The sequence below is a fragment of the Prionailurus bengalensis genome, chromosome B3 (genome assembly GCF_016509475.1).
Source record: "Prionailurus bengalensis isolate Pbe53 chromosome B3, Fcat_Pben_1.1_paternal_pri, whole genome shotgun sequence".
NCBI classification, from domain to species: Eukaryota; Metazoa; Chordata; class Mammalia; order Carnivora; family Felidae; genus Prionailurus; species Prionailurus bengalensis.
The window spans coordinates 1104600-1127166 of record NC_057355.1 but is presented as its reverse complement, the minus strand read 5'-3'; positions in this window follow the sequence as shown (position 1 = coordinate 1127166).

Here is a 22567-nt window from a genome sequence, read left to right as displayed (position 1 = left end):
ATGTGGCTGGGTGGTGGCCTCCTTCCTCCCTCGTTCTTGCCCCCCTGCCCACCCCCCAACAAGCCCTTGCAATCAAGAGTTCTGTGGCCTCAGCTCAAGGAAAGATTCTTGGATTTTTAACCACGTTCTTCCCTCTGCTCTCCCCGTTTCCACTTCCCGGGGCTCCCATTGTTCGGATGTTGGCCTCCTCACCTGGATCCCTCCTCTCTTCCTTCCGCTCATCTTCAGCTTCCTACAGTGTTTCCTCGGACATGTCCTCTCGCTATTCCTTGGAGCCGTCTCCGGGCAACGTCAGTCTTAATGTCTACACGCCTTCTTTCATGAGCATGACTTTTTCATGACGTCCTGTTCTTGGTTAATGAATACATCTTCTAGAGAATAATTGGGATATGCTGCTTTTTTAAGCTCCCTTTTGCTCCCCCCAGTTCATCTGTTTTTCCAGGGTCATGCTGTCTGTTTATTCAGTCTCTCTCTTTCATGCTGGAGGATTTCTTCAAATGTTTGAGGGTCCTTGATTTCCCTTCATATGTAACAGAACAGAAAGAAAGCCAGAGAGTGAGTTCTGCATATGCAGGAGGCAATAAGCAGGAGCAGTTGGTGATTCGCAGGGGTGACTCCGCCCTACCAGGTGAGACGTTTCTGGCTCCAGCCACTCAGTGTCTTTAGAGACAGCCCTCCAGGGTATTTCTTTTTCCCCTGAAGGACAGACTCCTGGACGTGTGTCTGCAGTCTAGGGAGGCTGGCAGTGGAGGGTCAGCTCCAGTAAATAAAGACATTCACCCACCAGTGCCCAGCCCACCCCCATGGCCTCCCTCTCCCCACCTCTGCTTCCCATGAGCTCGGTGTCTGCGACTCCAGCTCCAAAGGGGGACTGTACCCCGAGGCAGCGCCCTTTGTGGATGACCAGGTCCACACAGACCCCTGCTCCCTTGAAAACCAGAGTCTGTCCTTAAAGTGACTTCCTTTGACAGTCCGATGACTTCATCCAAAAATAAATAAATAGACAAATAGACTCTCTTTCTCTCCTTCTCTATATCATTTCCTTCTCTTCACCCTGTTCCTCCTGCCACCCTCCCGCTCATTCCTCGGCCGTCCCTCTCCAAGCCCTGAGCCGAGCGGGCCAAGAGCAGCCATCTCGGGCCCTCAGAGACCGCCGAAAACCATAACTCCTGGCTCTCGGTGACTGTGGCACCTGTGTGCTCATGGTTCCCATCTCAACAGCTTCTTCATTGTCACCAGAACCGAGCGTGTTATTGTACACGGAGTGTGCTCCAGCCATATGGTCTTGAAAAGCAGTTATTTCTCAGAAGAAAGTCTAGTTTAGGGAAATGTGCTAGTTTAAAATTCCCCCACAGTAGTACAGCATTTTGAAGTCCTTTTGCTTCCTAATATGAGTTTCTGGCAACTTCTGCTTGGCGATGAATTCGGATCCTTTATGTTCAAAACGTCTCAAGCCCCCTCTGGTCCTTGAGCAGACGTGTAACTCGGGGCCCAGACTGCCGCTGCGGATCAAGCCCTGTCCTGCAGAGGCCTCAGGGGCCTGGGGCCTGGCGGGAGCTGCTTTGTGACACTCAGTTTGACCCTAACTCTCACCAGGTTAGTGGGATTTAAATCCCAGCAGCGTGGGCTAAGGTCCCTACTTCTGGAACCTTCTCTGTCTTCCATCAGAATACCAATAGTAGGGTAGCTTGGGTCTCAATGGCCCCTTGGGTAAGGACCTCGTTGGCTTGAGTCTCTGGTTCCACCTGGAGGTCTTGGCCCTCTTGGGACATCCCTCTAACATCAGGTTATCGTGTTTCCCAAAGACTGGAGGAAGGCGGGCCACCAGGAGACATTGGAAAAGTGGGAACCTGGAAACCTGAAACAGGAGACTGCATGAGGTTAGGTTTTGTTTCAAAGACTCAAAACAGTTTTATCCCACGTTTATAAAAGTCGGAACGGCCCAACGCTCTACAAAAGTGCTCCTTCTGAAATGTGCGAGGGGCTCGGAGGCCAGGCTGGCAGGAAGCTGGGCTTGGAAGCACGAGTCTCTTTCCAAGTCTCATCAACGGACACGAGGAAGCAGGAACAGTTCTCAGGAAACTTGGAAGCTTTCTGTCCGGACTTGCCCCGGCCTTTCTCAGGCAGGAGCCACAGACAATTATAGGTCAACCGTACACAGGTTTTCTGTAAGGGACACGGATGAATGGCTGCGACGCACAGAGACGCAGGCCACATTGCACACACCTGGGTGTCATCCACACAGGCGCCCCCCCTCTGGATTTGCAACAGGCTCCCGTGTCCCCATCCGGCGCGATGCGTCCTTGAGTTAGGTCTAGGCCGAGTCTGAAACTCGGGTGATTTTTTGTTTTTCTGAAAAGCAAAGAAAAAGACCCTACAACGTTAGCTGGCCAAGAACACCAGCGTCTCCCAGGGCTGATGTCAGGGGGCCACTTCCAGGGCTGATTCCCAAGACCTCACCTTCCTCGGCACACAGTAAGTGAAAGAAGTGAGAACGGCCTCCCCTCTGTGATCCCGTGGTGTGCCCTTCCTCTGGGGGCGACCGGGGACTCAGCCGCTTGAGGGTCCCGCTGTTGCTTTCGGCTCGGGCCATGATCTCCTGGTTCGTGAGTTGGGGCCTCACATCAGGCTCTGTGCTAACAGCCTTGAGCCTGGAGCTGCTTCAGATTCTGTGTCTCCCTCTCTCTCTCTGCCCCTCCCCTGCTCATGCTCTGTCTCTCTCGGTCTCTGGAGAATAAATCAACATTAAAAAAAATTTTTTTTAAAAAGAAACACCTCAGAATCGACTTGTTCAAAGAGCCATTTTAAAACAGAGTTTTTCCTGGGGTGTCTCCATGTATTAAGGGTAAAGACAAATTAAAATCCAGAGACTTAGTGCCCTTGTTGAAGACGAGAAGAGCTTCCCCCACCCCTTGCCCCTTCTTGGAGGCTTTACTTCAGAAAACTTGTGAGTTGAAATGGGTGTCAATCTTCTCCAGAAGCTGGACAAGCCCCTGGCCGGCTCTAAGACCCGCGGCTGCCCTTCTGAAAGACGGCCGTCTCTCCCAGACGGCATCACCTGGGCAGCTGGCGCTGGCCTGCCCCCGTTTCTGAGGGCAGGCCCCCCAGGCTGTCCAACCACCTCCGGCTGTCAGATGCGGGAAGTTCGTTTTCCCTTTGGGTCAAGCTGATTAGCGAATACAGGTGGTCACCCAAGTAGCAAGTTCTGCAGTCTTGTCACCGGAGACCAGGTGTGCCATCGGGTGACGTGCTCGGCCAGGTAAAGGGGACTCCTGTGCCTGCAGTCTCCTGGCGGACCGCCCGATGTGCACATCACATGCCGCTTTAAGTTATTCAGTAAGAAAATCGTTTTCTTTCCCTTCTACCTTTGTGTGAAGGTGTTCTGGGCTGGGATTTGTTTTTAATTATACTCCCCCAATGCCCACCAGAAACAAACATTTCAGTCGGGAGAGGGGGGGAGAGAGAGAGAAAGAGAGAGAGAGAATCCCAAGCAGACTGGGCACCATCAGTGCAGAGCCCAACACGGGGCTTGGTCCAACTAACCGTGAGATCACGACCTGAGCCGGAACCAAGAATCGAACGCTTAACTGATTGAGCCACCCAGGCACCCCTTGTCTTCCTTTCTTTCTTTTTTCTTTCTTTAATGCTTATTTATTTTTGAGAGAGACAGCATGAACGGGGGAGAGGCAGACAGAGAGAGGGCACAGAATCCAAAGCAGCTCCAGGCTCCGAGCTGTCAGCACGTAGCCCGACACGGGGCTCGAACCCATGAACCGCGAGATCACGACCTGAGCTGGTCAGACGCCGAACCGACTGAGCCCCCCAGGCGCCCGAGGTGCTTCTAAGCGGGGAGTGGAGGTAAGATGTCTCAGGGATGTGGCTTAAGAGCAGGAGGAACCCACTCTCACTGACGTGAAGCCACCTCGTGCAACACAGTTTGCACATTTGTAAGGGGCCTCAAAGGTCAGCGACTTCAACCAACCGCAGTTGCCACGGAAGCAAAGTTCGTGTGGCCCCAGCGTAGGTGGGGTGGACGTCTGCCACGGGCCGCAGGGAGCCGTGGCCTCAGGATGGGGCCGTTCGGGACCAAACGATGGGGCGGGAATAGGCTGAGTGGACCGTGTGGAAATCAGGGTGAGAGTGGAGGTGACATCGGACCATCCCTGAGTCCGAAATCAGAGAAGCGTAGACAATTAGGTGCACTTGGGTTCCCCCTTTCCAACCTGTCCTTACTGGGGGCTGGACTGGGGCTGGACTGGGGGGCTGGGCAAGGGTGGGACTGGGGGCTAGGCTAGGGCTGGACTGGGTTGGAACGGGATGAGTGGTCACTGCCCAGAAAGTCAGGGACTTTACACACAGGACCTCCTCCAACGCCTCCAACAGCTCGGCAGGACGCGCCCGGTGGTGCCATCCCGCATGAGCGCGTGGACGCTGTGCGAGTGGACGAGGCCCGTCCAAGGTCGCCGAGGGCCGGGATCTGGGCTCCCAGCCTCAAAGTGGGAGGCGGCGACGGCGGTGCTGACGCGAGAGAGACTCACAGACCTGTTTCCCTGCAGGAAGAACAGGCTGGTCTCCACTTAGAGGGAACAGAGTACGCGTCGCTGGTGAGTTTCGGTTCGCCTGATGCAGCGAGCGTCACAGCAGAGGGGACGCCGGAGGCACAGAGGAAAGCGGGGTGAGGACCGTGTCTGTGTATGCGCGGTGTCTCCAGGACTTGGGACAGCGCTGGACGCACGGGAGGTCCTCACTGAAAACTGGTGCCGTGGTTGTTGATGACCCTCGTGACCCGAGGCTGAGGGCAAAGCACGGTGGGGGGTTAGCCATGTGGAGGGAGGGTCTCAGCAAGGGCAGGAACAGCACAAGCAAATCCGGAAGAACTAAGATGTTATCCCGCCCACAAGCCACCGAGTCAGCCTATCACAGCCCCGCAGGTGCTCGCGGAAGACCAGTGTCCTGGATCAGAGGCGGAGCGCTCTGTGACTCACAGTGGCCGCCTTTCTTTGTCTCACAGGGTGACGCAAAGAGGTCTAGGTGGCAGGAACAGTGGCAGGTGACACCGTATTTCAAGAGCGGAACCCTGAACTTAGGAAGCTGGATCTGTTCTAAATGGAGGGGACAGGCCTGCCCGTTGTTCCCGAGGGAGATGCTCTCTACCCGTCAGGTAGACACGTCACTATGTGGACACGTCAGGAAGAAGTCTGGAACAAAGCGTCTGCTTGTGGCACGTGCAGAGATGGCAAAGTCCTGCAGACGGTGGTCTCCCGAGCAGGCCCCGGCCGGGGGTCACCCTCTACGATGCCACCGAGGACACCCACGTGCAGGTGAGGTCAGGGGTCACCCACGCTGGAGCCTTCAAGCAGACAGCAGCACCTTGCCTGGGGTCTGGGCGAGCTCGCGAGGGTGCTGAGTTTTCGTGTCGTGACAGTTCATCAGTCAGGTTCCCGTGGGACAAAGGAAGTGACGCCGAAGTGACCCTTAATAAAACGTATCCCAAACATCCTGGGCCCTCCAGCAGGCCCGCCTGTGCTTGCCCGAGGCTCGCAGGAGGTTCGTCTACTGGGAGCTAACCCCGGGGGAAGCAGGGGTGAGGGACAGGGAAGCGAAACGGGGAAGGATAACCCAGGGACGGGCCACCAATCTGGCCACCTTTGTGGGGAGCGGCGCTCAACACCAGGGGACTTCTGAGGAGTCAAGTGGGACGCACGCAGAACCGTCCCCCTCCTCGTCCCCTGCCACCCAGAGACCTCCCTCAGCCTCGACCAGCACGCTGATCTATGCTGCCTGCCCAGTGGGGGGACCCAGCTTGTCACCCGAGCCTCCTCTACCGCCTGGCCCTTTAGTCCGATTCCAGCGGCTAAAACTCCCCACGCACCTTGTCACCGGGAAGGGGAGCAGCACAGAAGTCCAGTGAACCCTCGGGGCTCCAGACACACTCCTCCCTGTCCCCGCTGTGGAGGACAACCCAGCACCTGGTGGTCATGAGGGTAAATCACACACATCCCGCACGCGTGCGGCTGTCAGTGCACACAGGTGGCTTGTACCTCCAGGCCTGGAGACCCCCCACCCAAGACCCTCTGGCTGCAGAGAGGTGCTTGGCTCACTCTGAGCCCAGGTCAAGGGTGCTGGGGAGCGGGCACCGGGGGACAGTCTCCGGCTACGCGGCCCCTCCAGTGAGGCCGGGATGGGAGGCTTGCTCCGCGGTCTCCCACTGCCCGCGGTGGGGGGCCTGTGATCACTAACGCACACACTGGACGGGCCCCCTCGCCTGTCTAACTTTCTCACCCCGGCTGCTGGTTCCTGGAATCACCCCCCAACTTAACTATTCACCCTCAAGGTCCGGTCTCCCTGCTTTGCAGGGAACCCAAACTAGAACATCTGGTAACAGAAGTGGCCCTAGGAAGCAGCCCCTTAGGCTGGCGTTCTGGAATTGGGTCCCTCACTGAAGGTGGCAACAGGGACCCAACTTCCATGGTCGCTGCGTGGTGGCTGCCCTAGCTGTGCCTCAGCATCCCAGGTACCGCATGGGGGAGGGGATGCACGGGGGGAGGGGGAACACGGGAGGAGGGGGTGCCTGGGGGGAGGGGGTGCACCGGGCGAGGGGGTGAGCGTTCCGGCACCAGGTACCACGTGGGGGGAGGGGGTGCACGGTCCAGCACTAGCTCTGACGCTTGAAAAGCAAGGAGACGATGGTCATTACAAGCATAATACTGCGTCACCAGCCACAGAAGCCGCGAAGAAGGAAACCAACAGCCTGGGACCGGCCTGGTGCCAGCTCAGGACGCGGTGCAAAAGCCAGGAGGCTTCCCCGGAACCCCTGCAAGGCCGGTATCCCCCAAAGCTAGCGGGCCAGGCGTGCTGATGATCACACTCAAACACGGAGCCCAGAGAGCTGTTGTTGTGTCCCCAGGGGCACCTGCTTCCGACACCAGTGCCCCCTGCTGCGACAGGGGGGACAGGGGACGGGGGGCGGGGACAGGAGGGGGACAGGGAGGTCCTCCAGCCTGAGGAGCTTGCTCAGCTCCCATTCAGTGCAGTGTGGAGCTAAAGCCCCGGGCCCGGGCCCCTCTTGCAGAGACAGCTCTGAGGTTGGCACCCGAGCCCCCAGGGGTCCCCACAGCAGCAACCTGCCCAATAACACCCCATGTTGGCTTCCTTCCTGCTTCCGTCTTATGTCCCCGTCCCCTTTGGCATTTTCTGGAATCCCCTCCCAAATAAAGCATCTGCACTCAAACCCTGGGCCAGGGCCAGCTGCTCGGAGACCCCACTGAGGGACACGAGGACAGACACCTCTCTCTGCCTCCTGGTCCGTGGGCGCGAGAAGATCGTGGCTTCAAGGTCAGAGTTACTGTGTCCCCCGATGGGAACGTTCTGCACCTGGGAAATGAGCTCTGATCCCACAGTGACTCAGTTCACAGGGAAGGAACACACCTTTCTCAGGTGGGTCCCCAGACCCGAGGGCTCCAGCCACTGGCAGCACAGCGCCAACCATCACTCATCGGTGGGGGGGGGGGGGGGAGGAGGGGGAGAGGGGGGTGTGCACACGGCAGCCGGGGCCCCGCACACCCCAGGCAGGCGCTGTCCCAGAGCTGCCTCCGCTAAGGCGACAACAGGTAACTCCGCTGTTTTATTGGGCTGGCCCCTTCCGGCCAATCGGGACTCGGAAAGCCCCATTGCTGTGTGCCGCCCCCTGCTCCTCCGCGAAATAGGTCCCTCGCACTGAGGCCACACGCTGGCTCTGTTGTCCACAGACAGGATCGCTGGCAGACGCGAGGCACACCAGGACGTGCAGGAGACAGAACTCCAGATGGAGACAAACGGGTCATTCCGTCAACATGTCCCCACGTGGCCAGCAGCTCCCCTGCACAGCGGGGCCTTATCCAGGGCTCAGCCCAGCCTCACCTCTGTCCCTGCCGATCTCTGACAGCTCCTGATATACTGATGATACGAGTGATTACCATGCACGCTATCAGCATTCCCCCCCCCCCCCCCCCGCTTTTATTTTATTTTAAGTTTTATTTTTAATGGGTCTGTAGATACAGAAGTTATCTAAGTTTCCGTTTGGGTGAAATCTATCAATACTTTTCTTTATGGTTTTTGTCTTTGCTGCTACGATTATAAAGCTTTCCTCATTCTCAGTTTAGATATAATTTTCACCAATATTCTCTAGTCTACCGAGGACTCTCTCTATGAACATTTAGGTATTTCATGTATCTGGTGTGAGGTAGGGATCTAACCATCCCCGGCATGCACACACAAGGATTGGGTGGTACTCCCAGCCTTGGATATAGTATTCCCAGATTCCCCTTCCATCCAGTCGTCTGTCAACCCCTGTGCTGGTCCCAAACGAGTTCAGTTGTCCTCACTTAAAGCACGGTAGTACCTGATCGAGATCCCTCCCTTCTTTATAACCATCCCTAAAATGTTCTGCTATTCTTGTACATCTTTTTAAAGGAGGCTTCAGTAGGAATTGGAGGGGGATGTGGTGAAGCATCACGGACAGAGGAACGAGGGACAGGCTTCCAGGTTCCAGGATTAGCGGGAAGCTGATGAGGACTGAGACCTGAGGGGATTGTGACCCCAGCACACCAGGCTTGCCTCGTCTAAAACAGGAGACGGCTCGGTGGGGGTGGAGGTCCCCCAGCCCTCAGGCGCACTGCCTCTGACCACGCACAAGGGTCTCTGCACCCACGTAGAGAGGCGATGACAAAAACCACACCCCCAATTACTCACCTGCCAGCGACGTGGAGGGCTCAAGGGCCTCTGGACGGTGGCCCTCTCGCTGAGTGACCAGGGTATGGCCAGCCGCTCCCAGGCAAGCCAGTCTCCGAGTGGGGAGATGCCAGATCCCAACGGGAATGTGGACTGAGAGCGTCAGGGTCCCATGAAAGAATCCACGGTACGAGCCACGTGCCCCTGCGGATGCATCCGGCTTCTTGCAGGAGTTAGAAGTGGAAGGGGAGGAAAGCACCCCTGCGCGGCGTCTGAGGCCCCCGTGATCCGTTTGCCCTGTGATCCGGGAGCCCTTCCCAAGCCCCCAACACTCTGCTTGGCCCGAGAAACACCTCGTGCAGACCTCAGGAGGTCGTCCCGGAGTGCTTGTTTTAACACAACAGATTTGACGGTTTCTAGTGGGGTTTTTTTTCCCCCTCATGGCCATGTTCTAAATTAGAAACAAATTAGAAAATAATTTGTTCCTAAAATGATTCTGTGTTTTCAAAGTGGCCACGTCAATTGTTTGGGCTCTTGGAACATTTTCATTATTAAAACGAAGTGAGAATTGAAAAAATCTAAATTTGGATAAATCTTCATGGATATGTATTTTTTTTTTTTTTTTTGCACCAAATTTAAAGGCACGGGACATACGCTGTGGTTTGTGAATCACATGCACAGACACTTGTTTTATCAGGTCTGCGAGGAGACAGGAACAAGGGGGTCAAGGACGGTGTGGCCCGGGGAGTGGAGGCCTTGGGAGCTCCATCCCGGGCAGAAGTGACCGACGAGACGCGGAGGCCGCACATCACAGAACAAGGCACCTCAGCTGCCATCCACAGATTAGACGTTCACGTGGCCGCAAAGACAGATCTGAGACACGCGGTGGGATTTATGGCAACACCAAGAACACCAATGAAAAAACGCATCCGCACCCCAACAGTGCACACCGACAAGAAGACACTAAAAGCAGCATCCAGCAAAGACATCAGAGCACTCTCCTGGCGGGAGGAGGGTAGGGAGAGCGCGGAATGCAGATCGAAAGGAAATAAAAGAAAAAAAAAAAAGACTGTTTTAAAATACATTTCCCATTGCTTTTTCTCTCGTGTGTACTTCATATTTAAATCGTGGGGTTTTTTTTCCCCTGCTAAATCAGGAAGAAAGCCTCCCACCCACAATATTCTAGAGAGAGAGATGAATATTCACCATCTAACTTTTGAAATTGACATTTATTTTGTGATTCAAGAAGAAAAGGTGGTGAGAATAAATAATGTAACCAGGGAACTCAATCCGTAACCTGGGGGAAACAGATTAGGTTTTATCAATAAAATCTGGACCGGGGACGCTCAACAGCTTGGGAGACTTATCTACTTGGTGATCTTAACCTGGGCGGGGAGAAGTTTTAATTAGTGACTATGGTTGTTTCTACGTATGCTTATCTCTTTCACCCTGTGGTTGGGGCACACATTGGCCACCGGATGTAAACCCCGGTGGCTCAGACGTGGCATTTTCATTAGGTGATGATTTCTGCACACAGACGGCAGCGGGACTCACCAAGAGGCCCTACGGGATGATTGGTCTTTAATACCGGGCTCGTTTCTGTGGTGACGCGGCTCTGGGATTTCGGGGGCACCGGTGGTTTTCGGAGCTGATTCTTAGCAGCCCGGACAAGATTGTTAGCAGCACGGGGGTCTTGCGGCTCCGATGGGCTGGGGAGGGAGCTCCAGCCGGCCTGTGCCTCAGCGCTCCCTGCGGCCTCCCCAGGCCCTGCCTGCGGAGTTGGGCACCCCGTTCTTACCCCTGGGGGAGAAGTCAGAGGTCGCAGCAGGGCGGGGAGCTCCCCCCACCGCTTGGCGTCGGCGGGCAGCTGTGCTGGGCAGCATCATCACACGGGCTTCCAGAAGGCCAGGGGGGCCTTTCGGCAGGGGACAGCTTTCCAGAGGGGAGGCACGTCCCGCTCTGCCATTCCCATCAGGCCCAGAAACAGAGGTGGCACTCACTGCCCGAATTCCCCGCCTCTTGAACTGGGTGTTGAGTGTCTGTGACCTATAGGGGACGCGGCAGGGTGTCGGGGAAATCGGGGAGCCCCATTTGCTTAGGGCCTGTGAGCGCGTGAGGCCTGGGGTGCTGGTTCCGCCCTCTGTTGCTGCAGAACTACCCCAAACAGGGGCTTAACACCAGAACCGTTTTTCTCTGCCGGACGTCCCGAGGTCAAGAACTCAGCGGATGGCAGGCGGGCCGTTTGGTGCCCTTGTGCTGCCCAGGGGTTCAGCTGGGACTCGGCTCCACTGGGAGGCCCCGGAAGGCTTCAGTGACCCCTGCGCTGGCTGGGCGCGCCTCCAGGCAGCCAGTCTCTCTCTGCCTGTGTGGTTTCCTTCAGGCGACGGCTCTCGGGCAGGAGGCCGTGGGCACGGTGGTGGGCCGCAAGTGGAAAGGCCCGGTGTGCAAGTCCAGCCCCAGAATCCACGCAGAGGGAACCATGTGTCACCCTGGGAAAGTCCGAGGTTGTGTCCACCGCTAAGGAGCCCAGCCTGGGGGCTGCATGTGACCCTGGACAATCCACGGTGTGGCCTCCCCCCACCCAGCGACGCACGGTAAGAAGCCTCCAGAGCTGAAGTGAATGAAGGACCCTGAACAAGCCCTGGAAACCGTCCAGCAGGAATTCCAAGCGTCTGCCATGGGGTCTAGGTGCCCCAGTGGGAAGTGGGGGGATGGCCACCATCTTCCCCCACCCCCCTCCCGGGCCCCTCCTAGCAGGGGCCGGTTCAGACACTAAGGGGTGGGGCACCGGAAGACCGCAAGCACCGCCCCCAGGGTCTGACCATGGCCCCCCCAAGTGTGGACTTGGCCTGAGGGCAAGGCCGGTTCTCCCAGCCAGCGCCAATGATCCTGTTACCTGCGCACAAGCCGCTCCTCCCCTGGGAGACCCTGCCGGCCCCTCTTGTCCTTGACGTGGGCTGGCCCCAGGCCTCGCCCAGACCAGGAGAAAGGAGTCCTGTTCTAGGCCTCAAGGAGCCTGCAGCCAGCACTCCTCCCCCCTGTCGGAAGCCAGCCCTGCCGCGGACACCCAGGGGCCCAGCCAGTCCACCCGATTCCTGCCGACCCGCCAAGGGGCTCTGGAGGGCCACTGAGACGCCCAGGTAGAGATGTGCAGGGGGCGGGGACATAGCTCCCCAAGTCTCTCTGAACAAGGACCGGGCCCCCCTTTGTCACCTGGGCCGAGGACCACACTGCACCATCTCAGGAGGTTACCCTATGGGCCGCAGGGCCGTGTGGGGGTACAGGTGTGTGGGGTGGGGCACAGGCGTGCGGGGCGGGCAGTGTGTGCGCGGGGTCGGGGTGTGCAGGGCGGGCATAGGCCTGCGCAGAGGGCAGTGTGTGCGTGGTCACGGGTGTGCGGGCGCGGGCACGGGTGTGCAGGGGCGGGCACAGGCCTACGGGGCGGGCAGTGGGGGGGGGGGGGCTCACGGGTGTGTGCACACGAGTATGGGTGTGTGCAGGTGGGCACGGGTGTGTGCAGAGGGCCACGAGCATGCGGGGCGGCCACGGATGTGTGCGTGCGTGGCGTGTGGGCTGAGCGCCTGAAACAGCCTGTGCCCGCGCCCCCACGGCCTCCCTGCCGGGAGCCGACCTCGGCCACCCCTGCCCCTCAAGGCCCAGACGCTGAGTCACCGCCATGGCCTCCTCTGCCGGCTCCCAGGGCAACACGGCCGTCCTGGCCCAGCCGACCTCCGCTTCTGATGCCTCGGGGCGCCCCTGCCTCCTGGCGCACAGACCCCTCCTCGAGGGCCGGAAGGGGACCGCCGCCCTCTGCTGCCCGCTGGCTGTGGGCAGGGGCCTCCCGGCCTCTCGCCGGTGGTCGGTGGTTGGCAGGAGCCAGCACGGGGAGGGAGGGCTTCCTCACTCCCGGGGTGCCCCTGGGGGACGCTGGCCAGGGGCGAGCCCTGCGGCCACGGTGACCACCTTGCCGTCAGCAGAGCCCACGGCTCACACGGAGCTCAGGCAGTCGCCCGGAAGGAGCCCCGGTAATGTCACTTGGAGCTCTGTTGACCTGAAGGTTCTCCCACCGCCGGACTCCTGTCACGTGGCGTCACTTCTGCTCTCTGTCCTCTCCAGTCAAGGGTAACCGGGTGGCTGAGGCCCGGGCTCCTGCGCCCTCCTGGGGCCTCTTCCCTGGGACCCTCCCCTGCGCATTCGGGCGCCCGCGTGGGTCCGGAGGGTCAGAGGTCTTTGCAGGTGTGACCTGCGGACCAGATGCGACCTTGACCCTGACATCACCCTCCACCCAAACCTGGTGAGATCTGCGCTTGCCCCTTTGAAGGGCCTCACAGCCCTGCCTCCAGGCCCCCCTCCAGGGCCCTCCCCAGGCCCTCCTTCAGCACCCCCCCACCCAGCCCCTTCTTCACCGCACCTGCTCTGCAGTCCTCCCCAGACCCTTCTGGACCTCTGACGCTCACCCAGCATTCTGGGCCGCCGAAAGAACATGGCGGCGATGCAGGCAGCCCGAACCCTTCCCTACCACCCCCCCCAACCCCAGATGAGAAGTCAACACACAGAGATGCCCAACCTGGGAACCCTGATAGTTATGAAAGCTGCTTTACGATTTTAGCTCTGAATTTCCAGGCGGCCAAAGTTCAGGAGCCTTGATCAGTTACGTAATTCTCCGTCCAATCAACCCAACGTCCAAATGTTGATGGCTATCTACTCCCTTCCAGGCACTGTGTCAGGAATGGGGGTCCCCAGCAGCCCAGACCCACCGGCTGAGGTTACAGATGTACCCATCAGGCTGTCAGTCTACGCCAGGGCTTAATCTTTGATCTCTGGGGACCCAGGTGACTGACATACAGTCCCAGAGCCCTGGAGTCCCCTCGCCAGGATAATGGAACATCTATCTGTCAGTATCACAGGACGCCTGGGGGCCCCTGCAGGTTCTCTGCATTCTGGCCCCTTCGACCCACAAGTGCTTGAGCCACTCACACTCAAACCAGCCACGCAAACAAACCCAAAGGAACAGAGAACCCCGGACAGGATTTGCTGGTGACCTTGCTCCCTCCCTTCCAGTATTCCATCAATCCGTCTTTATTTAGCACCTACTATGCGTCGGGCCCTGTGCTTCCCATGCAGAGAGGATGTGGACGCTCAGTCTGGCTTTTCTCCCACCTGAGCTCATCTCTCCACCTGGAGTGGCCACCACCCATCTCCTCTGGACCAAATCCCCCCCTCCTCCAAGAGGCAATGGTCTTCATTTGCTTAGCTACTACTGTGCGCCGGGCGTCCCAGCAAGACTGACACCAAGCAGAGACGCAGGACCTGCCTTCAGGGAGCCTGAAGTCCGTGGAGGAAGGCGTTAAACTCGCCCCTCCAGGAAGGAGTAAGAAACCCCACTTGTGGTGTGGGCACGCAAGAGCACAATGGCCCCTGTCAATCGGAGGAAGCCCGAGGGCAGATGGGGGAGGCAGCACAGCCTTTCTCTGGGGCCAGCACGCTCCGCATGAAGTTCCCAGACTGGGGGTGCCTGGGAGGCTCAGTCATTGAGCGTCTGACTCTTGGTTTCTGCTCAGGTCAGGATCCCAGGGTCGTGGGATCGAGCCCTGCATCGGGCTCTGTGCTGAGCAGGGAGCCTGCTTGCTTAGGACTTTTTTTCTCTCTCTCTGTCTGCCCTTCCCCTGCTGGCACTTGCTTGATCACTCAATAGATAGATAGATAGATAGATTATAGATATATAAATGAAAAATAAATAAAAAGTTCCCATGCTGAATCAACAAATGGAAAGAAAAAAAAAAAAAGACAAAAAAGGAGGAAAGACCCAGATCTGCCTCATTAGCTTAGCTCCCGCCCGGCTTGAATTCTGGAGGGCACGGACCCCGCACTGCGGTGACCCTGCCATCAGCAGCGGGCTCCTGGGTTCTGGTCCTGCTGTCATCCCATTCCAGGCCGTATTGCCCCGGCTGGTCTATTATCCTCTCTGGGCCTCGGTTTCTCTGTCTGTAGAATGGGAGCACCAGTCCCCGGGGGCGGGGGGGGGTGGCTGGGAGGATCAACGAGAGACGCTTGTTCCACACGGCGGGGCAGAGCGAAGCGTGGGGACCGCGGCCAGTTCCCCCCACCAGCCCCCATCCCCGTGACAGCTGCACGCAGGTCGGGTCCCCCGTCATCCGTGGCGGGCGCTCTCCTTCCGACGCTCCCACGGCTGGTGGGTCTGATCGCCCCGCGGACGCGCTGGCACACGCCGGCTGTCTGACGCGGCCTCACCGAGGTGTGAGGCTCCTGCCCGGGCTCCGTCTCCAGTGCTCTCCCTGCAGTTCCGATGTGACAGCGCGCCGCGAGAATCTGTTTGACACGGTCACCAAAATAGAAGTCTGGCCGCCTGCTACCTGGGTACAGCTTGTCGCCGTCTCTCGAACACAGCCTGGTGATGGCCGGCTTAGAATTCCTTCTAGTAAAGGAAGCCGTCACACAAGCCAGACACCCAGGCCCTTCCTTCATCCAGACGCGCGGCAGAAGGAAGCATTTTCGCCGCTGGAGCTCGGGCGGAACGTGCCCTCTCGCCACGCAGAACGCCGCTCACGGCCGTGCCACGGTCCGGCTGGGACTCCCAGACGCTGCCCCTCGGGAGCAGTTACTGAGCCCTGTGCCGGGACCTCAGCCCCCCCACCGCTAACGCGCACGGCCACCCTGCGGGGCAAGCGTTACCACCTCCGTTACTAACTAACGGGTGGGAAGCCGAGCCGCACCGGCTCCAGTCCTGGGGCTGGTTGAGCCCCGATGTCCGACCGCCCCTGCCCGAGCTCTGCCCGCGGCCGCACGTGGTCTCCGGCCCAGTCAAGGGCAACTCCCGTCCCCGCCCCGGTTCTCGGCCTCTGCGGGTCCTCGCAGGCCCGGCTGATGCATGACCCCCCGCTTTGAGACCCAAGAAAGGCTGTGCCAAGTGTCCCCAGGGCCCTTGCGACCCGCCCCCCCCACCCCACTCCCGACTGTGTCCATGCTGACCCAGTCCCGGCTTTGGTGTCTGCTTCTTAGTCTGGCCTTTGTGCTGAAGGAAACTCTGAAGGAGTCTGGAACCCACAAGCTGGAATCAGCCCCAGGCCCCCTGCAGACCTCTGCACACCCACCACCACCCCCCGGACCTCCAATCACCTGCACCTCCATCACCCCGCCACCAGAAAGGCCGCCAGCATTGGCCGTGTCCTCCTCCACCCTTTGGGCACTGGGGCTCAGGCAGCCCTTCTGTGCTGAGTAAAGTCCGGGACTTTACCCAACATCCAGCCAGCGGGTGTAACGGTCGGAGCCATCGCCCCTAGGGTGCTCTGCAAGAAACCGTGCTCACCTAGGCTGGCACCCGAAGGCCTTTGCTCATCTTGCCCACCTGGACACTGCAGAGGGAAGACTGAGGCCCAGGGAGGGGGAGCAAGCACAGCGTCTCACTGACAGAGAGGAGTCCAGAACAGAGAGCAGGTGGCTGCTGTTGATTATTAGGACATCCATTTGTGATTGGTATCTGGTACGGTTTATTGACTGATGCGGTAAAAAGGTGGAGCCACAGCAGAGCTCACCCACGTTTTTCACCACCAGAGAAAGGGACCCCTTCCTCAGACAAGGCAAAGGCTCGGCAAGCAGTTTAATGGCTAGATTTCAGGTCCCTTGTGCCTTCAGCTAAGTGGTTTGTGCAGTGAAGCACCCGGACAACTGTACATGGTGGGCCTGCACACAGAACATTGAAATTATTTGCTTAAGTGTCTGCTTCTCCAACCAGACTGAAGGCTCTTTGAGAGAGGGAGTCCTGTTTTATTAATCTCTGTACCTCTCCCCATCCAGGGAAAAAGCCTGGCACACAGGGGCTCATTGAAGCCTGTTGAATAAATAAATGGATGAATGCATGATTCACTTCTCCCACTTCACTACTTCCTTTGCATATATTCGCTTCAGCGATCCTTGCTGTCTGCTACTTAATTTTCTTGCAGTTGTAGTAACTGTGTGTGCCCGTCTGCGGCCTCACTCGGTGGGCCCGTCTACAGCCTGACAGCACTAACTTCTGCCCAGTACCCTCCTCACAGGAGTGCCGAGCAGGAGGCTGGAGGGAACAACAGTCTGCCTACCCCCTTAGAGAGAGATACAAGCGATCACCGGGCTTATAGACGCGATCTGCACGGTTCTCCATAAACCCGTGGGTCTGAGCTCCTGTCCCCCTGGTTCTGCGTTGCTGGCTGACAGCAGTTATTCTGGGCATTTCTTCAAGTGTCACTGGTAACTTAGAACTCACGAGTGACAAGCTGGCAGGTTCACTTACAGAATCAGCTCCTGAAAACTACTAATGATGTCGTGAAGAAACAGCAGTATCTGGTCTTCGGTTTAAGGCATAAATATCTGAAAATGAGCAATTCCTCGGAGCCAGCCTCCCAGACGGAACATTTAGTGCTTGGTTCCACAAAGAGACCCAGAAGCCAAGAGGCCGGGCAGCACGGCAGCAGGGGAGCGAGGCCTGGGAGGGGGAAGGTGCGGAAAACCAGAGAGAAACCTCCCTTTCTCTGCCCCAGGGCAACCACGACAGGCTCTGGAATGCCAGGAGGAGGCTCAGCAGCCCCTCCCCCAGGGACCCGACTCCCAAGACAGAGCGACAGAGCAGCCGACAGAGCAGCCGTGGGGTGAGGTGCGCTGGCAGAAGACACGGTCCGGATTGGCGGTGGGGACGGACCTCTGTGGTGTAGAGATTCCCACCAGGGCCATCGGCTTTGCGTGAATGGGAAGGTGAGAAGAGGTGCCCACAGCGGGCCTCACAAGCGGGGTGAGCCGGCCTCTGCACCCCCATGACCCAGGAGCGTCACCTACCTCCACGCAACACCTGGGGGGCAGAGGGAGCGGGACCTTCCTTGGGTGGCCCATGGGACCAGGGACGGAGACCATCTCTGAGCCTGGCTCAGCTGGAGGGAGGGGCCGCCTTCCCCGGGGCCGTAGGGGGGTGGGGGGGGGGGGGCTCAAGCCAGCATGAGGCGTGGGACTGAGCTTGCACACAGCAGGACACAAGCTTCGAGGAGGTTCCTGGCCCACGCAAACCCTGCTCGCCCGAGGAGGGCGCCCCAGGGAACGACGAGCACGGGACGGGCAGCTCTTACCCATTTTCAATGTGACTTACAAAACTAAACACTGGGTCAGTCCTTAAACCGCTACAAAGAGACGGCCGAGCCTTCTGATTTATGGGGCTTCACTCAAGGTTCCCGGCCCAGGAGGGAAAACGGAAGGTGGTGTGGACCAGTACTGCACACACTTGCACAGAACGTTTGCAAAGCACTTTTGTTGTCCTCGGGACCTTGCCAAGCTGGCTGGAGTCCCATTTCACAGATTTGGATGCCGAGGGCCAGAGAGGCCCAAGACCATCTGGTCCGTTGGTGCAGGACAGACAGGTGTTCCCCTTCTCATCTTGCGTCGGCCACACTCAGAGTTCTGTCCCCTTTAGGGGGACACACCCACCCGGGTTTGCCAGGAACTGTCTCACTTGTAGCTCTGACAGTCCCGTGAACCCTCGGTCTGGGGCAAACAAGAGCAGCTGGCCACCCCAGTCCCTCGTCCTACTGTGGCTGCACAAAGTGCTGTGGGACTCAGGAGGCGAGGAAGTACTTCTGGCCTGGACAGAGGAAATCAGGGAAGGAATCCTGGAGGAAGCCCCCATGGGCTAGACCTCTGAGGCCGAACTTGAACACACGGGGAGGTGGGGGGTGTACAAGGGCGATGGGGGTGTAAGCACCTCTCGGGAAAAAATAAGAATGATGTAAACACTGAGGGGTCTCTGAGTCCGTGGGGGGCTGGGCGGCTGCAGTTCTGCCTGGGACTCCGGGAAGGGAGGGGCCACCACACCTGCGCTCTCAGGAGGACATCGGGAGCTGGAGAGTGCTAGAACACAGCCAGTGTTCGTCCTCACCTTCTTCCTTGGCGATAGCAACCTGCTTTTAGCAGCAATATCTGCCCTGCCTGATGGCCAGTGACACACACGTGTAGGTCACTTAGTTCTAGGATCAGACACCTTTAAAAAGATCAGGCAGGGGCGCCTGGGTGGCTCAGTCAGTTACGTGTCTGACTTCAGCTCAGGTCACGATCTCACAGTTTGTGGGTTTGAGCCGCGTCAGGCTCTGGGCTGACAGCTCGGAGCCTGGAGCCTGCTCGGATTCTGTGTCTCCCTCTCTCTCTGCCCCTCCCCCACTCATGCTCTGTCTCTCTCTCCCTCTCAAAAATAAAGAAACGTAATAAAATTTTTTTTCTTAAAAAGAAAGATCAGGCAGAGAATGCCCCTTTGCTTCTTCCTATTTTTCTTCCTGCTTGGAACTTGAATGTGATGGCTAGAGTGCCAGCAGCCACCTTGTGACCTCAAAGATGCGTGCAACATGCAAACAAGGTGGGAGCAGGCAGACGGAACGAGGCCGGGTCCCGCATGACTGTGAGCCACCAGACCCACCCCAGACCACCTACTTCCAGCCTTCCTTTACCTGGGAACGAAAGCCCTTACGGATCTAGGCCACGGGAGGGAATTCTCTCTTTACCGGCAGCCAAAGATAGTTCCACCCAGAGAATAGCTCAAGCAAAGTCACTGCGGCCAGAATGCACACAGCCTTTGAAATCTCCAGGTTACTACTCCCCCAGGGTTTAGCCAGATTTCTGTGGATTTTAATTCTCTTTCAGCTCTCCTTCTCTGCCTTCACTCCTGAGCCTTTCACTGACAATCCACAGTGGTATGTAATTCAGTCCTGAGACCCAGGATCACGTCTTGTTTTGCCCCTTGTGATGTGAGGGTATCTCCTTAGCTTTCCCCAGTTCAGCCCCGGGCACTAAGGACCTCAGGGAATGGGCGTACACAAAACAGGAGTCCAGTCTTAGCTTTTACAAAGTAGACTTTGGGACTCGTTTCAAAGACATCAGAGAAAGCTGTTTTGAATTTCAAAAGCCCGGGTAGTGTGCATTACCGTGGAATTTCAGACCCAAAGAGCTTTCCAAGAGGAAAAAAAAAAAGAAAGAAACGACAACTCCCAACAGCCAGATGACAGAGGAAGAGCCCAGGGCCCTCAGAGTTCCCAGCAGTAAGCTGCTGGAACACAGCAGAGCGATGCCTTCCAGATGTTGTCAGAAAGTCATCTGCAACCCAAAAGTCTATTCCCAGCCAAATTACCAACCAAGGAATGTCAGATCAAAGACACTTTAGGCATCCCAAACCTCTAATATCCTGTTTCCCACACAACCCTTTCTTTGGATCTCAAATGTAAACCAGGAAAGAAAAAGACACAGGATCCAGAGAGCAGGTGGAACCCACAAGTGCAGTAAAGGAAGGGCCAGGAAAGTGTTTACGGTCGGACTGAAGAGGGACCACGAGATGGAGAGAACGGGACGGGCCACAGCCACAGCCCCCACAGACCGGGAGAAAACCCCAGCCGGTTCTCAACTGCAGGACTCGAGGAGAGGCTGAAGGGCTGGAGCCCTGGGACACTGGCCTGGTTGCCCGGCTGGCTAATGCTATTTGCATATTCATGAGGCGAGAGGCCACTAGAATTGGCCACCCTCGTGGTAGACAGAGCTCCTGGGGGAGGGGTGAAAACGGAAGGGTTAAGTGCACGCCTCCCAAAACCAAGCTCCTGTTTTCTGTACGCTCGTCCCCCAGGGTCCTTAGTGGCCGGGGGCTGAACGGGGGGGAGGTTCGGAGATACCCTCACATCACAAGATCCTGGGTCTCAGGACTGAAGCACGTACCACTGGGGATCGGCAGCGAGGGATACCACATCCGTTTAAACCTAATTTTTAGAAACCTGGTAAATGGAGGGGTTGAAGGTAACTGAGGACGTGGGGAGAAGTGGGCCACTACTAACTTTTTCATCTGTGTGCATTCCGCGTATCACTAAAAATAAGCCGCGGCTTCAAGAAACCTATAATAAAAAAAGAGCGTGGGTTCTGTAACATAATACACAACAAATTTTAACTCCCCAGAGAGCGGCAGGTACCATGTCGCTGCATCCGTAATCTGTAATAAGAAAGGGTAATAAATTTGAATTTACAAAATAAAATTCTAATCAGTGTTTTGAAAGCCAAGGCCCTAAAGGCATAAACAATAGATGTGGAAACAATTCTGATGATGCACCCGGGCCAGGTTTTTGTTTTTGTTTTGTTTTTTTGTGCATTTGCATACATTTTAAACTCTTTATTCCGAAATCATTATAGACAGGACGCTGCAAAAATGTTATCTAAAGTCCTAGCATGTCCTTCACCCAGTTTCCCTCAAGGGTTACGTCTCACGCGACTCAAAACCCGGAGCTGACACACTACAGTGTATGCATCACCACTACCGTATCCCATCTGCACATCTGTGTAACCACCACTGTGACCAAGAGACGGGACTACGTCCCCACGGCAGAGACCTTTCTCCTGTTTCCCTCCCGCTCCTAAACGCAGGCTGACCCTAAACCGTCTTCTACCTCTGTAGTTTGTCACTCTGAGAACGTTCTAGAATGGAATCGTACAGTACGCGACTTTGAGATCATCTGTGTTCATTCAGCTTGAGGTTCTGGGGTGCTGGGCGTTGGATAGTTTGTTACTTCTTACTGCTGAGCAGTATTCCGGTAGGAACATGTCACAGTTAATTTGATCGTTGTCACTGAAGGACATTCTGGTCATTTCCTGTTCGGCGTTACCGCAATAAAGCTGCTGTGAGCATCTCTGTGCAGAGTTTAATGTGGACTTAAGTTATCATTTCTCTGGGACAAATGCCCCGAAGTGTGATTTCTAGGTCATGTGCTGGGCACAGAAATGATTTTGTAAGAAACCGCCAAACTCTTTTCCAGACCAGCCGGACGGTTCTTGGCCCCCACCAGCCGTGCAGGAGACCTCCGGTTTTTCTGCATCCATGCCAGCATTTGGTATCGTCACTGTTTTTTGTTTTTACTGTTGTAACGGGTGTGTGGCAATACCTCATCGTGGTGTTCCCTCAAATTGCCCCCGCGCCCAGCCACGCCAAGCCACGTCGCCCATCTTTTCAGGTGCTTGTCTGCTGCCCCCAAGTCCTCTTGAGCACCCTGTCCCTTCCTGGTGCCTAAGCATTTCCACTTGTGTTGTCTGTAGCTTGACCACTGAGTGCTGAGAGGTTTTCTTGTAATATTCAAGATAGGAATCGTTTGTCAGCTGTGTGGTTTGCAAATATTTTCTCCCTGCTTGGAACCTGTCCCTTTATCCTCTCGACAGAGTAATGTTTAACTGTCATGTCGTCCAATGTATTGATTTTTCTTTAAGAGATTGCCCTTTCGTTGTAGAATCTGAGAACTCTACACTGAGCTCTGTGTCCTGTTTTCTCCTGAAAGCTGTATGGTTTTACATTTGTATCTATGATCCATGTTTTGAGTTAATTTCTTTTTTTTTTTTTAATGTTTATGTATTTTTCAGAGGCAGAGAGGAACAGAGTGCAAGCAGGGGAGGGGCAGAGAGAGAGAGGGAGACACAGAATCCGAAGCAGGCTCCAGGCTCCGAGCGGTCAGCACAGAGCCCGACACGGGGCTGGAACCCACCAACCGTGAGATCATGACCTGAGCCGAAATAGGATGCTTAACCGACTGAGCCCGCCAGGCGCCCCAGGTTAATTTCTGACGCACACGCAAGGTTAAATCGAGGTTTGCATTCTTGCCCACAGCCATCAACTGCTCCAGCACTCTGTAAAAGAGTCACCTTCTTCTGCTGAATTGCTTTTGCCCTTTTCTCAAAAATCCATTCACTGAACCTGTTTGGGTGCATTTCTGGATCCTTCTGTCCTGCTGGTCTGTAACTGTCCGTCCACCAACATCACACGGCTGTCCAGTGTCCCGAAATTGGGCAGAACTGATTTCTTCCACTTTCTTCT